Source organism: Nuphar pumila, chromosome 14, assembly GCF_984573655.1.
Source record: "Nuphar pumila chromosome 14, dmNupPumi1.hap1.1, whole genome shotgun sequence".
Classification (NCBI taxonomy): domain Eukaryota; kingdom Viridiplantae; phylum Streptophyta; class Magnoliopsida; order Nymphaeales; family Nymphaeaceae; genus Nuphar; species Nuphar pumila.
The window spans coordinates 84279077-84296826 of NC_143262.1; the positions used below are offsets into that span (position 1 = coordinate 84279077).

At 35.4% G+C, this 17750-nt stretch overlaps 1 pseudogene; it reads left to right on the top strand.

Annotated features, from left to right (window-relative positions):
- The first annotated feature begins 16038 nt into the window (after nt 1–16038).
- LOC149817182 (spliceosome-associated protein 130 A pseudogene) lies at nt 16039–17293 on the top strand (annotated as a pseudogene).
- Nucleotides 17294–17750: the final 457 nt, after the last annotated feature.

Genomic DNA, 17750 nt, shown 5'->3' on the forward strand with positions numbered 1-17750 from the left:
TTCTAGATGCTTTTCAAGAACTATTTGAAGAATCTAACAAATTGAGTTTAAAAAATAAAGATTTAAAATCTGAAAATTTAAAGCTTTCCCAAGAGAATGAAAAACTCAGCAGTGAAAATTCTGAGTTGAAAAAGGAAAGTCTTATGCTTATGTCTGAAATTTCTTCTACTAGCTCCAAAACTAAAAATATGCAAGTAGAAATTTCAGAGCTAAAAAGTAAAACCGAGAACCTCATGAAAACGGTTTTCAAGTTTACTAAAGGTAAAGAGAACTTGGATAAACTCTTATCCTCTCAGAAGGTCTGTTTTTACAAGAATGGTATTGGCTACTCTCATTTCAAAAAACCTTCTTGTATGAATCAAAAGACCACGTTTGTGAAAAGTTCTTCTGAACCAAATAAGGAGTATTATAATGATAATCCTTTTAACTCCTCTAAAGATATAGACAAACCCAAATCCAAATGGATATGGGTTCCAAAGTCTAACAAAAAAGGACCCGATTGGGTACCAAAAAGGAGATTTACTTAATGTTTTGCAGGCTCCAAAGAAGAAGAACAGATGGATACTAGATAGTGGATGTTCAAAGCACATGACAGGACATCCAGACCTTTTTGCTGTTCTTCATCATAAAGAAGGAGGAACCGTCACTTTTGGAGATAACAACAAAGGTTTGATAATTGATATTGGAAATATTGGTAACATAGATAAACCTCTTATCAAAGACGTTCTCCTTGTTAAAGGCTTAAGACATAACCTACTAAGTATCAGTCAAATGTGTGACACAGGTTATAATGTTAGCTTTAATCATGATGCATGCCTCATAGCAGACACCAATGAAAACATCATCTTAAAAGGTATAAGAAAGAATAATATATATGAACTATACCTAGAAAACATCACAGAACATTGTCTTATAGCTAATAATGACTCTCAACATTTATGGCACTTAAGAATGGGTCATGTAAATTCTAAATACATGTCTAAATTAGCTAAAAATAAGTTAGTACGTGGGTTACCCAAAATTTCTTTTAAAAAGGATTACTTTTGTGATGCATGTCAATTAGGAAAATTATCAAAATCATCTTTCAAATAAAAAAATATCATTTCAAGTAAGAGACCTTTAGAGCTTCTCCACCTGGATCTTTTTGGTCCTTCTAGAGTAGCTAGTCATAATCACAATAAATACGTTTTTGTTATTGTAGATGACTACTCAAGATTTACTTGGGTAATATTTTTGAAAAACAAAAGTGACACGTTTTGTCAATTTGAAATCTTATGTAAAAAATTACAAAACGAAAAATCTTGTTCTATTGTTAAAATCCGTAGTGACCATGGAGGAGAATTTGAAAATGAACTTTTTGAAATTTTTTGTAACTTGCATGGTATTTCTCATAACTTTGCCTTTCCTAGAGCTGCACCTCAAAATGGTGTAGTAGAAAGAAAGAATAGAACCCTTCAGGAATCTGCCAGGACTATGCTCCAACACAATAATCTTGCAAAATCTTTTTGGGCAGAAGTTGTTAATACTGCATGCTACATAACAAATAGAGTTCTCATTAGACCCTTATTAAATAAAACTCCCTATGAACTATTCTATGACAGAACTCCAAGAATAGACTATTTCAAAGTCTTTGGATGTAAATGCTTTATCCTAAACACAAAAGATAGCCTAGATAAGTTTGATGCTAAATCTGTTGAAGGCATATTCTTAGGATATTCAAGTCATAGTAAAGCATACAGAGTTTTCAATAAGAGTCATAATACTATTGAAGAATCTATGCATGTTAGTTTTTGTGAATCTATTGATCAATCTGTTCATATACAAACTAATGATGATGATGTTGAAAGTACAGATTTATTTTTAGATAACACAGCTAAGTCTAATGAAGATGATCATCAAAGAACCTTTGTCGATATCAAAGATCATCCTCAAAAGCAGATTTTAGGAGAACTAACAAAGGGGGTTCAAACTAGAGCTCAGCTAGAACGGATTGCAAACATGGCATTCATTTCTCAACTTGAACCAAAGAAGATTGATGAAGCCATCATTGATGAGTTCTGGATGCTAGCCATGACTGAAGAACTGAATCAATTCCAAAGAAATGATGTTTGGGATCTTGTACCTAGACCAAAGGATCATCCAATCATTGGGACAAGATGGATCTTCAGAAACAAGCTAGACGAAGCAGATAATGTTATAAAAAACAAGGCCAGACTAGTAGCTCAAGGATACAACCAGGAGGAAGGTATTGATTTTGATGAAACATTTGCTCCTGTTGCTAGACTTGAATCTATTAGAATGCTCTTAGCATATGCAAGCTATATGGATTTCAAATTATATCAAATGGATGTTAAAAGTGCTTTCTTAAATGGTTTTATAAATGAAGAAGTTTATGTAAAACAACCTCCAGGATTTGAAAATGAACAATACCCAGATCATGTTTTTAAACTCAAACGTGCTTTATATGGTTTAAAACAAGCACCTCGTGCTTGGTATGATAGGCTTAAAACTTTTTTATTAAAAACTGGTTTTTCTGTTGGCAAAGCAGATTCTACATTATTTGTTAAAGTAGTGAATAATCATACCCTAATTGTTCAAATATATGTCGACGACATCATCTTTGGATCTTCTAACAGCACTCTTTGTGAAGATTTTTCTAAGTCCATGCAGAAAGAATTTGAAATGAGCATGATGGGAGAACTCACCTACTTTCTTGGACTGCATATCAAGCAAACCAATGATGGAGTTTTCATCAATCAATCTAAGTATGCTCGTGAACTTCTGAAGAGGTTCAACATGAACTCAACTGCTTCAAAATCTACTCCTATGAGCACTACTACTGTTTTGGACAAAGATGAAGATGGTAAGTCTATTGATACAAAGGTATACCGAGGTATGATAGGATCACTTCTTTATTTAACTGCTAGCCATCCAGATATTATGTTCAGTGTTTGCTTGTGTGCTAGATTTCAGTCAAATCCAAAAGAATCACATCTTAAAGCTGTAAAAAGAATAATGAGATATTTAAAGGACACAGTTGATTTTGGATTATTCTATTCAAAATCCTCTATATTTGATCTAATCTCATACAGCGATGCTGACTTTGCTGGAAGTAAATCTGACAGAAAAAGCACAAGTGGAACATGTCATATGCTAGGGCACTCACTAGTATCATGGTTCAGTAAGAAACAAAACTGTGTATCCTTATCAACTACTGAAGCCGAATACATTGCTGCTAGCCTAGCCTGTACACAAGTCATCTGGATGAAACAAACTTTGAAAGATTTTGGTTTAAATTTCGAAAATACAACTATTTTATGTGATAACACAAGTGCTATAAACCTTTCCAAAAATCCTGTTTTACATTCTCGAACTAAACACATTCAAATTAGACATCACTTTCTAAGAGAACAAGTCTTAAATAATATAATTAAACTAGAATTTATACCCACAGATAAACAACTAGCAGACATCTTTACTAAACCTTTAAAAAATGAAGATTTTATAAGAATAAGAAGAGAGCTAGGTATATGTAAATTGAATGATATATAAAACTAAAATATTAAGTTCACTCGAGTTCATAATATTTACTAAATTCATCTTAATAAGGATAATAAAAGAACTTTAAAAATTTTAATAATCGTGTCTTCCTTTCACATTTTTTTTGGTTTACAAAAGAATCATTTCTAAGGGTCTCGAATACCACAAATGCCTTAAAAAGTTGAAACTTCATGTCAAAGTACATTCTACCTCTTGTCATATCATCTTTTACATCACTTTCATAATTATTGTTTCTCATAACTTGACTTTCTCTTTACTATATAGTTACTTTAGTTACTTTTCTCTCTCTCACACATACGATTTGAATCTCCATTCATAACTTTGACTCCTTTACTATTTTCCTAAAGAAACTATGAACTCCTTCAATCGAATTCCTTCAAAACCTTGTTCCTCAAACCAAAACTTCTATGAATAACAACACATTCTTTATGTCTTTCATTTTGTCACCTTTCAAGTACACATTAATAATCACACTTTGTCCTATCCTCCTCCACGCATACCCATGAGTACTACCTTCTTTAAATATAAGTATTATGACACTCTTTCATATCACTCATCTCATAACATCCTTTCATCACCTTTTGTCCTCTTGTGAAAACCCCTCATACGAATAACAATCTTCTACACTTCAACCCATGCACTATATTTTAATAACACCCACTTGTTTCTTGTTTTAGTAGGCCATCATTGCTCACTTTTTCTCTCTCTCTCTCTATCTCTCTTCACAAGTTTCTCATTGTTTCTCTCAAAACAACTTTATGTCTAATCACAATATCTTCTTCTTTCCATCCTCATCACTCCTCTCTCTCACGATAGGCTAGCCGATCTTCAACAAAATAGTATATTCCTCATATTCAAATGATATATCTCTTTCTTTGTCCTTTCAATATACTTCTCTAAAACTTGGGTCAAAATTTGATTATTTATCCATCGATCTTTTTGTTGCTACATTTCACGTAAAATATACAACTTATCATCTACTATTTTTGTTGCTAATTTTTTACTATATCATCTACTATATCATAGCCTATGTACAATCAATTATCGTCTTTAGCAATCATGACCTTTTTCATATTGTATATTTTTCTCTCCAATCAAGACTCATTAAAAACTTCCTCAAGAAAAACTTCATCTTATGTCACTCACATATCTCTATTTGTCTTATTCCAAACACATTCTTCACGTATACTCTTCATAAAGTAAAAACATCTTATAAAAGGATATTTGTTTTTATTAAGCCATTATTTCACCTCATCTCTAGAAAATCCTTAAAAACCATAGAAAAATTCACTCTTTTGGCTTTATCACACATCAAGTCACTCCATACATGACACAAACTCACAATTCGATAAAACTCTCACATGATAATTCTTTCTTATATAAAAGAATAATTCAAAACCATGTCCTCCTTGACTTCTTCTCAAATATAATACACTATCCTCCAATCTTGATTTGATTTGTCATTCACAAGCCTCTTAACTTACTACTCACGGATTTCCTTATTTGACTAAATTCTAAAAATCACTCACTTCCAAATGTCATTCAAAACATATCTAAATTATTGTCATTCTTCTATTTAATGGATTGGTTCATACCATACCAATTCCACTCGTATCTATCAATTCTCCTACACACTATTACCCTCTTCAAACTCGCTCTCCTTAGTTCTTTTTTTTCAAACTCTTGCAATGGCCTCTTCTTCCTCCAACAATGTGATTACAGCAGCAGATCTAAGGTATCCAGACTTGTTTCACACTTACACCTTATTATGCTCTCGCCCCATTCATGAAGGTAAATTGGTCAACTTTGACGACTTCATGCTCTTTGACTTAGACACCTATCTCTCTGAACTCAAACCTCTAATAGGATCTTCATCCCCAGCTGCCTATTATCCCGAACTAGTCCGACTGTTTTATACCAACTTCTCTACTGATCATGAACATACCTCAATCACCAGCAAAGTCTGAGGACAGCTGATGATTTTCGATGCTTCCGACCTAGGTAGAATTCTAAACCTACCTTCCACCGGTACCGACCTTAACACCATAATACCAATCGACCGATCGGTACTTCGAAAAATACTTCTCTGCACCAACTGCTACCAACTTCCATGGCACATGAGGAATCTCCAACCTCATGCTCAACTTTTTGCCCAGATTCTTCTCCACAACATCTATCCCAAGCGTCCCCGCCAGGGATTAGTTCCTCAAAAAATCTCTCTTCTTATCTACGCAATCTTTTCTTCTCTTCCGATAAACTGGTCATCCATTCTTTTTGACCTTTTTATTCGTTATCAGAAATTCGAGCTTCTTCTTTTTGGGTGTTTCATAACTCCCATTCTCAAATACTTCCAAGTACCACTTCACAACGAAGTCATCCTCCGTCCCTCGCAAGTCCTCGATGGAACCACCTTCAATCTAAGGTCCCTGCACATGCCCGACTCTGATGAAGCAGATCCAACATCCTCCTTCAATTACTTTTCTGCTATGATGGATATCGAGCAAACTCAGGATCGAATCCTTCGTAATCAAGCCCTGTTGCAGCAGACTCGCAAGCGGAATCGTGTCGACCGAACACATTCACCTCCTCCACCTTCGAGATAAACTCATTTTTTTATCTGTAATATTTTTTAAATACTTTTGGACTGTAATATTTGGTCTGTAATAACTCTTTTACTCTGATCCCTTCCTTTTTGTCCATGACAAAGGGGGAGAAAACCTGTCTCCATTATTGGAGAAATATTCTCTCTTTAAACATTATTTCACTTTTTTATTATATTATTATTTCTATGCATAATGTCTTTTTGACAGGGGGAGCATATTTTGTCATCATAAAAAAGGGGGAGAATGTTGAGAAACTCGGTTTTGATGTCACATAATATGATACACTGTCTCATTTGATTTTATATGATATGATGTCCTCTTGAAATAATGTTATATTATGACTGAATATGTTTTGCCATAAATCTAACGAGTATTTGATGCAAGGATATCTCACTCAATAAGGATGGAGACTTCCTGTTCAAGTACAACTATGGTGCAATCATACTCCTTGAAGAAAAAGCTTGATAAGCCATGCATTCCTAAAGTTCAAATGAAGAGATCGGCTACCTCAAGATGAAGACTTTTTTCTTCTTTAGAGTCATATGTAACAGAACCTTCAGGAACTTGCATATTGCATATTACATACTCATTCATAAACACTATATCATAAAAGTATACGATAGTTTCAAAAAGGTCCTTTTTGAAAACCAATAATTGTACCTTCTTACAACCTTTTATGAAAAAGATATTTTGTCATATAATAATTGTACCTTACACTATATACAAGACAACATGAAAAAAAGGAATGTAGGAAAAAGAAAAAAACATAAAATCGGCTACATGGAGAAAACAAATATAATATGTTTTTGAAAAGACTCTAGAAATATTTTTAATATAAGAAGAAGACAAAAACATAAAATCGACTACAAAAGAAAAACAAATAAAATATGTTTTAACAAGACTTTAGTCATCTTCTTTAAAGAAATGTTTTTTTTATATAAGAAGAAGACAAAAACATAAATCGGCTACACAAAAGAAAAACAAATAAAATATGTTTTTGAAAGGACTCTAGTTACTTTTTTCATAACCATAGAATGTCGACTTACTTGAAGTCATCATTCTCTTTACAAAGCATTAAATGCCTCCTGTAACAAATCCTTGTTAATATCCTTCTCAAAGAATGTCGACCTTCTTTTGGTCCTCATTCTCTCTGGAGACTTTGAAATACACAACATAAAGAAAACACTTGACATGACTATGTACAAATAAATATCTCAAAGCACTCATTGTACTTACACTCATTTAAAGCAAAGAAGTACTAATGTACCTCAAATCATTAATTAGAATAAAGACAAAACTACAACCCAACGTTCAATGTACTATTGTAAGAAATAGACTTTTTACATAAAATATGTATTACCTAAAATATTACAACGACTAGTGTACCCTCTATTCTACTTTTATAGAAAAAGGTATTCTCGAATTTATTTTTTGAAATGACATAATATTTCACATTTCAAAAAGTTACAATTCCAAAAATGTAACGACTACTTTTTAAAAGCTATATAAACACACTCAAATAAACTATTAAAACATGGAATGGAATAGACGTGTGAGCTTACAACGAGAAAAATTTCTATTCGATATTTGAAAAGAGAGCCTTGAAAAAGAAAGAGAAAAAGGAAAGAAGGAAAAGAGAAAAAGTCAAGTCCAGCTCTTTGACAAAGAGTATCCTCTGAGTGACAAACAGAACATTCTGAGAATCCTTCATTCGTGCATTCATATCATTCTGAAGGTTCTATAGGAAGTATTGTAACTCTGTTATTCACTGTATTCCTTCTTTGTTGAAAGAAGTAGACCTCTGTGAAAGAGGGTGTTGCCCTTCTCTGTTGAGAGAAGAAGACCTCTGTGAAAGAGGGTGTTGCCCTTCTCTGTTGAGAGAAGAAGACCTCTGTGAAAGAGGGTGTTGTACTATTTATCCGGTGACTCGGATGTTATAGTGGAAAGCTCAAGTGGTTTGCTTGGGGACTGGATGTAGGTCTGGATACTGACCGAACCAGTATAAATTCTGTGTTTTATGTGTTGTGCCTTATTGCTTAATTATTTTATTTTATCGATCATTATCATATTTCACTATTCACCCCCCCTCTAGTGGAATTTCAAATATAGGTTTTGGGATTGCGAGTTCCATCTAAGGACCATGTGATCATAGGATGGGTGCAAAGGGGATATTGACTTGATAGATAAAAAATGAGATTCCCATGATCAAGAGGAATGACTGTTTCATGGGTTTTTATTTCTTGGTGGCACTTGATGACAACTCTTGAATAAGAGAAGGTTCCCTATTATTCGAATGTGCATGGTTCTCAAAAGCTGGTTCGAGAGAATGAACAGGTGGTGTAGATGGTTCAGGTGTAGTGACTGATTCAGTTTCATTATTAGGTCTTGGTATGACAATAACTAATTCAATATTTGGTAAAGGAACGATAGGTGGTGGAACTCTGGTTATCAATCCATAGAGACTTCTTCAAAAGTCACTAGCCCTTTGGTTCTAGCATACAAAAAATTATTCTCATCAAATAAAACATGCCGTGAAATATAAAGCTTTCGTGAAACAGACAAGTAACAAAGAAAACCCTTGTGATGCGATCCATATCCAACAAAAATGCAAGGTCTAGTTTTATGTTCCAATTTAGAGGTGTTATATGGCAAAAGATACGGGTAGAACACACATCCGAATATTTTGATATGATCATAGCTGAGAACTTGATGCATGAGCAAATCAATGTGCAATCCGGGTCAAAGAGATCTGTTTGGGTCTAGTTCTAATTTAGGGTTTTTTTATCTATGTTTTATTTAGATTTAGATCTTTCAATGTAATAGATCTATTTCGAATATGAAGTAGGCTTAGGGTTTCTTGTCTTCCCTTATAAATACTCATTATTCTCAATAAGAGTTGATGGATTGAATTATTATTAATTTTTTTGAATTTATGCATTATATTTTTTTATTGCTTTTGTTTTCATAGCATAATTTATGTATGAATAATTGAAAGCGGTAGTTTGTTTGCATTCTCAAAATTGAGGGTGCATCAAAGTGGTATCAAAGCAAACCCTTGATCTTGCCATGATGCTGCGAAGTTCACAAAATGACTTCAAGAAAGCCAACAAAACACACATGAGTTGCATGATAACTTCTTTGTGCGAGATAAAAAGTGTGTGCAGTATGATTCAAGAGTTTGAATTGACAACAAAGATAGTTGAAAGAATGATTCAAAGATATGCTTTATTAGAAAAAAATTTAATGGAGTTTATGTTGCATTCAAATGAAAATATTAAAGGAAAAAATCATCTTCTGGTGATAAGTGAAGAGCATTTGAACCAAGAAGATAGATCCACGACATCAGGATAGATCCACGACGTCAATGATCATCAATATGCAGCCACCATCACCTAGCATTACATCGACAACCCCCAACCTCATTTTAGCCATGAGGCATGAGCATAGAGCGAGCCCAAGGCAATCCCACTTACCTTCATCGTAGGTTTACCCAAAGAGCAGTGATTTTCATTTCATCACCCATTCTTTCTCTTATTTGAATCAACCAGAGGTGAGAAAATCTAGTTACCCTGCCCTACGCAACAACCAACTGTCAGTCAGAGTGGGCTGGCTGGGCTCTCACCTGCGGACTCCAGACTGGAGGGCTGCCATCCCCTTCTCTCTCTCTTAACAAAGAGGTTTTCTTGTTTACATCAAAGAAAGTCTCATCTTTAGGAAAGTATCCAAGCTCAATGGGACATCCACCAAGGTTCCTTTGTTTTATATGAGTCTTGATAATATTATGAAAACTTTTGCATATTGGATTTGGATATCTCACTACAATAGAAAACCAGATCTTATCCTTCAACAAGGGGGTCATATATTTGTTTCATCCCTACAATAAAATAAAAATGGTGGGCACCCTTCTCTCTCAAATCCGCCATACAACACAGAGATACCATTTTCTTTTGTAGCCTATGCCTCCTCTCTGCCTCCCTTTCTTCCTTTCTCCCCCTTGCTTGATCGACTGGTTGCTTACCTCCTCCTTCCTGCTTCTTATTCTTTTCACTTCTTCTTTCTAAACCTCATCGTCGTTGATTTCTCGCATCCCCTTTGTCAGAGAGAGAGCATAGTTTATTTGGTTACAGAGGTAAAAACCAATTTCTTCTTCTTCCCCATTCTCTATAGTTTAGTTTCATAGTATGCATTGTAGTTAGATTTTTATTATTTTCATGGCATATTGCATGATTTAATTTCAGCATATCATATATCCATTGTTTATCATTTTGGAAAAGAAGAAAAAAAAAGTATCAGTTTTTCTTGGATTACGTGTAAGTAGATAATCGTAGGTTTAATTTAATTTATGATTGTGACTCATGTTATTTGTTATTTCTTTTAGTTAATTAGTTTAATTTTAGGAATTAGTTGAATTAGAAATAACTTAGAATAATCGTATTAACTTAATAACATTTTTTTAGTCTCTGTGTTTTTCTTTATTTTAATCTTTTTTCTATTCATAGAGTTGACATTTTTTTAGTTATTAACAAATTAATTAGTTGTTTATTTTTTAATTAGTTTGTGTTGACATGTTAAATTAATTTAGTTGATTGATTCTTATGAGTTGTCTTGATTATAGAATAGTAGATTATTTGTTCGACAAAGTAGAATAGATAGTTAATTGTTTCTTTTACTTATTTATTTCAGCAAATTAGAGTAGAATTAATTCTTGTGTTCAACAAATAGTTTAGTTTATTTAAATTTTCAAATTTTATAATTTCAGCATTTAGATCTTAATTTCGTTGTTATTTATTGATTATCATTTTTCTAGATGGAATTAGTTTAGTCGATTTAAGTAGTTTATTTCCTGTAATTAGTTGGTGTTAAGTCCATGTTAAATATGAATTTTTTAGTAATTCAATTAGGTTAAGTTTAGTTTATGTCATTAGAATAGTTAAAAATTAATTAGTTAATTTAATTTAGTTTACTTACATTAGCCGATTTTATATTCTTGCACTTAAATTATCGATTTTCGTAGATAGGTTTATTTATTGTTTGATTAATTAGTCAATTAAATTTTCTTTTTAAATTCAATTAAGATAGTATTTCATACTAAATTAGTTTATTTCATTATGATTCACGTTTTCTTTTGATAATTAGTTAATTAGCTTAGTTTCTTTCTTATTATTTATTTTTAGTTAATTCTATAGTTTGTTTCTTTTTAAGTAGTTAATTAGTTATATTAATTTATCCTCTAGCTAGTTTGATTCATAGTTATTTCATATTAGTTATAGAATTAATTATGTCTTTTAGTGTAGTGTATTTAATAGTTTAGTATTTTTGTGATTTTTCTTAAAACTAACCTGTGATTTTCTTATAGTTTTCTCTCATATTTTTGTATTTCATCTATTTATTTTTATAGGAGAATATTCAGACGTGTAGTGAGCCCCTGAAGAGCTCTCTGAGGTTCTGAAAAGGACTCCTCAAAAGGCCCTTTAGAGCCTCTCAAGGAGCCCTTCAAGAAATAAAAAAGAGATTGGTGAAGAAAAAGAAGAGAGATCATAACCGCTGAAGGACAACGAAGGGACAAAAAGCTCAAGCACAGAAGGACGTTTTTCCCACAAACAAATAAATAAATAGTTTTATTACAGACTCATTCATGGGCATAGATCATCTCGATCAAACCACGTTAAAATTGTGTGTTCTTGTTTGTCCATATGCTCTTGTGGTTTGGCAAGTCTGGTGTTCTTTCATGGTATCAAAGCCATAACCTTATGCCATTTGTTTCATGTCCAATCATTTGTTTCTCGATATCATGGCAATCAATCAAAGGAAGAGCAGTGATTCTCTATCTTCATCCCTTTTTCCATCTTTTTCTGCTTCAAATACTTTTCAATACTTCTTAAATATCAAGCTCATTGCTGATAATTATGCATTATGGGCCTCTCAATTTAGACAATTGTTGATCTCATATGATATGCAAGGATACATTGATGGTTCGAAAGAGAAACTAGCTGAAATTTATCTCTCAGGATAGGAGGCAAGTCTCTAATCCTGACTTTCTTGTTTGGAGAAGGTATGACCTGTTCTTATTAAGCTGGATCATTTCATCACTATATGAAGTCGTTCACACCCAAATCATAGGTCTAGATACTTCTTTTGAAGTATGGCAAACCCTCAAGAAAACATATGTTGCACACTCTTGTGCAAAAATTATGCAACTAAAAGAACAACTTTAGAACATCAAGAAAGGAAATAACAATGTTGATGAGTATATTAAAAAAATAAAGTTGATTGCACATCAACTCGCCATTGCCAGGAAACCAGTGCATGAAGAGGATATGATCCTCTATCTTCAAGGTCCTCCCAATGAGTGGCTCTCTTCAAGTCTGTGTCAATACTCTGGCTGAATCTACTCCAATTAGATTGATAGAGCTACACAGTCTTCATCTTTTGCAAGAAGCACACCTTTCTAAAAGTGATGAAAGGAAAAAATCTCTTGAGAAAAATCTTGCTCAAAGAGGAGAAAATAGAAGAAAATTTTGTGGAGGTCGCAACAATCAAGGTAATTTTAGAGGTTATGGAAGATGTGGTCGATTTTATAAAAGACCACCAAATCAGTTCGGAGGGCACTCATCGCCTAATGTTTACAGTAACAAAGAGTATGTTGTTTGTCAATTTTGTGACAAACTAGGGTACGTCACCAAGATGTATAAAATGATTTCCAATGACAGTCCAAATGTTCCCCCTTATATGTACCATGCTTCTACTTCAGTACTAAAGGAAGATGCCTGGTATCTTGATTCAGGGGCATCTCATTATATTTCTCCGGATTTCAATGCCTTATCATCCCACTCAAAGTACCAAGGCTCAAACTCCATGAAGATTGCTAATGGTAAAGGTTTGAAAATTTATCACATTGGTAGCTCTATCTTTAAATATAGTAAATCTAAATTGATTGTTAGCAATATATTGCATGTTCTCAAAATAACCAAGAAATTACTTTATGTGCAAAGATTCACTCAAGACATTGGAGTAGTGTTTGAGTTTCTTATGTCTCATTGCAGCGTAATGAATGACAAAACTGGGTAGAAACTTCTTCATGAAAAAGTGAGAGACAATCTTTATTTTATAGATGCTTTTAGTAGTACTGGTAATAAGAGTGCTTATGTAGGTGAAAAAGTTGATTTTGATACATGGCATAATAGGCTTGGACATTCTAATTCGAGAGTAGTTCAAAATATGATTCAAATTTTTGATTTACCACATATTTATAGAGATATCCATGTTTGGTTTGCATATCAAATGGGTAAGCAACATGAGCTCCCGTTTTATCACATTTCTTATGAGAATCTTGAGACTCTTCAAATTATTTTTTCTGATGTGTGGTGTCCAACCCTGGTGATTCATGACAATGACTACAAATAATACATAGTTTTTGTTGACTCTAATTTAAAGTATTACTGGCTATATTTGATAAATTTTAAATATGATGTTGCTCATATTTTCTACAAATTTAAAGTGCTGGTCAAAAGTTTGGTTGAAAATAATTAAAATACCTGCACATCGATGGTGGTGGTGAATATAAAGCCCTTGATGCATTTTTAAAGAAGTTGGATATTAGTCATCGCATGTCTTGTCCTCATACACAAACAAAAATGGTGTGTTTGAATGCAAACATAGGCATATTGTTGATACTGGGTTGTCCTTAATGGCTCATGCCAACATTCCAATAGGTTCTAGCTAGACCTATGCATTCTCTACGACTCTCTACCTAATCAATAAACTACTTTCACCAAACTTAAAATACAAGAACCTTTTTGAAATATTGGTAAAAAAAATTCTAGATTACAAGTTTCTCAAAACTTTTGGATGTGCTTGCTTTTCCTAACCTAAGACCATATAGGAAAAACAAACTTAATTTTAGATCCAAAATTCATGTTTTCTTGGGATATAGTAACAACCATCATGGTTATATTTGCCTTGATCTTCAAGCTCACAAAGTCGTCATTTCTTGGGACGTCATCTTTGATGAAAATAGATTTCTCTTTTGCAAAACCCAAGAAAACAAGAATCAACCTACCCTTACCAACTCACCTGTTATTGTCTCTGTTGATCCCAACCTAAAGGTGACTTCTAATCAATTTCCTCAACTTGAACCGTCCTTACCTAGTGTAGGCACTTTCGTCGAGTCTCCTAGTTTGACATCTCGTAGCTCTCTCAATATTGACATTGTCATTACCTGCCTGAAATACCTACACCACAACATGTTCCTCTCAGAACTCATCAAATGATAACTTGAGCTCAAGATGGAACTCTCAAGCCCAAGGTGTATCATGTGTCCAAATATTCCTCACATATAGCTCTTTTGACTGAACTTCCTAAAGATAAATAACCTACTACTTACAAGCAAGCAGCCAAAAATTCTAAATGGTGTCAAGCTATGGAAGATGAGTATGCCGCTCTTCTTAGAAATAATACGTTGGAGCTGGTGCCTCCTGATAAGGATCATATTCTTGTACGATTTAAGTGGGTCTATAAGATCAAGCATAGAGCTGACAATATAAGGCTAGATTAGTTGCCAAGGGTTCCATCAAGAAGAGGGGGTCAACTACTTTGACACCTTTAGCCTAGTGGTCAAACCCACAACTATTCGAGTTTTTCTATTTGTTGCGTTGAGTGCATGATGGAAATTTAGACAACTTGACGTGAGTAATAAATTTCTCAATGGCAACTTAGAAGAAGATGTTTACATGGTTCAACCTCTTGGTCTTGAAAATCCATAGTTTCTTGGTTATTTGTGTAAACTTAAGAAGTCTCTCTGTGGGTTAAAACGAGCACCTTGTGCATGGTTTCAAGAGCTAAGTAGTGCTCTGGTTCAACGTGGTTTTGTTAGTTTCAGAACTGACTCTTCATTATTTATGTCTTACAAGGATAAAAATTGCATATTTTTATCTTGGTATATGTTGAAAATTGCAAGACTTATATTAATCAGCTAGTTGTCTCTATAAGGAAGCAGTTTGCTCTTAAAGATCTTGGTATGTTACACTACTTCCTGGGTATAGAAGCCAGATACACACATAAAGGTTTTGTTATCTCACAAAGCAAGTATACTTTGGATCTCCTTATGAAGTCCAACATGCTTGATACCAAGCGGATATCTACACTAATGTTTGCCTCCAGCGTGGATCAGAATTTGAAAATTACATGTTATATCGAAGCATCGCAGGAGCTCTTTAGTACCTTACATTGACTAGGCCAGATATTTCCTTTAGTGTCAACATGGTATGTTAGTTTATGCATCGTCCAACTGTGAAACACTAGTTTGCAGTAAAATGTATCTTGAGATATCTCAAGTTCTCCATATTCAGTATGAGCTCATGTTTAGACCATCCAAGTCCCATGGAATTTCTGTTTACTTTGACAACGACTATTGGGCAGGACGCCCAAATGACTGCTGATCTACGTCAGGATATGCTTTGTATCTGGGACCAAATCTTATATCATGGAGTTTTCGGAAACATGTTGTGTCCAGCAACAGTACAAAAGCTCAGTACAGAGTTGTGGCCAATGTTGTTGCCGAGGTCACCTGGGTTCAATTTCTCCTCTGTGAGCTTAAAATATGGGTGTCGTCTCCTCCAATCATTTGGTGTGACAAGTGTCAGCGCCACCTACCTTGCTGCTCTTCCCACATTTCGTAATCGAAGTAAGCACATCAAAATTGGCGTTCATTTCGTTCGGGAAAAGGTGGCCAAATGACAACTGTTTGTTCAGAACTTGTTCTCCCAGGACCAAATTGCAGATGCCCTAACCAAGTTGTTACCAGTGTCTCAATTGCAATATTTTCGCTAAAAGCTCAATGCCACCTCTCTCCCCCGAACGTTGAACTTAAAGAGAGATGTTAGGGATGATCTTCACGTACAAGATGATAGAAGGCATCACGCACAGAAAGAACTCTACAGCTTCAACAGTGCAAGGGACTCAATCGCCCAAGACTATACAACAGATGGTAATCGTGTAAGGCACTCAACCAATCAAAACTCTGATCAAGACAAAGATCATCTCGTACAAGACTCTGCTCAAGCAAATGGATGTTCAGCGAAAGAGAACTCCCTCAATAGAAGCAATCCTATCAGTCAAGGAGTCCTCAAGAGATCAACTCTGAGAGAGTCCAACTGTTTGAATGATATCTGTAACCATCATCAAGGAGGAGTCCCTATCATAAAAAATTCCATGATTCTAGTGGTGAGACAATCACACAACTCTATAAGCCACTATCACATACGTCACAAGGACGATGTGAGACTCCCAAGTAAAATGCTTTATTTTCTCACAGAAAAAAAACAAAAAACACACCACACAATCCTCCAAGGTTGTTAAATGCGCTGAGGCAAAGCGAGGCGTTGAGCATGTTATGAAGCGAGGCGTAAGCCTCGAGGCGTTGGAGCGTAAGCTTCATGATCAATCGGAGGTCCAATCGAACCTGATCCATTTTCACCCCCAAAGTCCCGGACCCCTAGGGCATCCTCATCTCTCTCTCTCTCTCTCTCTCTCTCGAGGTCTTCTGCATCGTCCGCTCCCTCACCTAGTTCTGCCTCACCGGATCCCAAAAGGACTTCGGCTGCATCATCATCCTCGAGTACAACAAGGAGCGCAACACCTTCGACAAGGTCCACCAGGAGACCTTCGGCAAGTTCGGTTGCCGTCGATTCATCCCGAGTATGTTCCTCGTCGTCGACCCCAAGAGACGCGCCGTCATGATAGGCGCCTGCGAGAAGCATAAGCTCGTCTACGCCCTCAACCGCGACACTGCTGCCCGCCTCCTCATCTCCACCGCTCTCGAGGCTCACAAGTCCCACACCCTCGTCTACTCCATCGTTGTCGTCGACTGCAACAACTCCATCTTTGCCGCCATCAAGCTCGACTACTCCGAAGCCAACCAGGACCCCTCCGGCCATGCTGCCATCAACGCTCAGAAGCATCTCACCTTCTACGAACTTGACCTCGGCTCTCCCGCAAGTAGTCCGAGCCCATTGACAATGGCGCCAACCTGCTCGTCACTGTCCCCGGCGGCGGATTTTGGCAGGAAAGGGGCGGTTTGTAGGGACTACACAGATGTGTACGCTTTAGAAGCGAAGCGCGTTTTGACTTGAGGCGTGCGCTTCACATGAGTGAAGCATGCGTTTCAAGCCTGAAACGCCTCAATGCAAAGCCTCAATACCTTGAGCGTGCGCTTCACCTATGAGGCGTACGCTTCAGGTATTGAGGCGTACGCCTCTCACAACACTGCAATCCTCGACGATTTAATGCCAGCCTTCCTCTGTTGGGGTGGTGGGTTTGTTGAGAGAGTGAGAGATGTCCGCCCTTAGGGATCACTCATTTCTCATTTTCTGTAGGGAAAGGGATGGAATAGCTCTCAAGGGATGGAATAGCTCTCATGGAGCACTTAAACCGAAAGAGGACTCAAGAAAGTAAAGTAAGGTGAAAGGTGTTTTGGTAAAACGTTTTTGAAACATATGGGTGTTTGTTTTAATTTTTTACTCAGATAAACTACCCCAGGTTCAGAGACCTAGCTGCACTGCCGTACTTAACATGGTCACTGTCCTATCA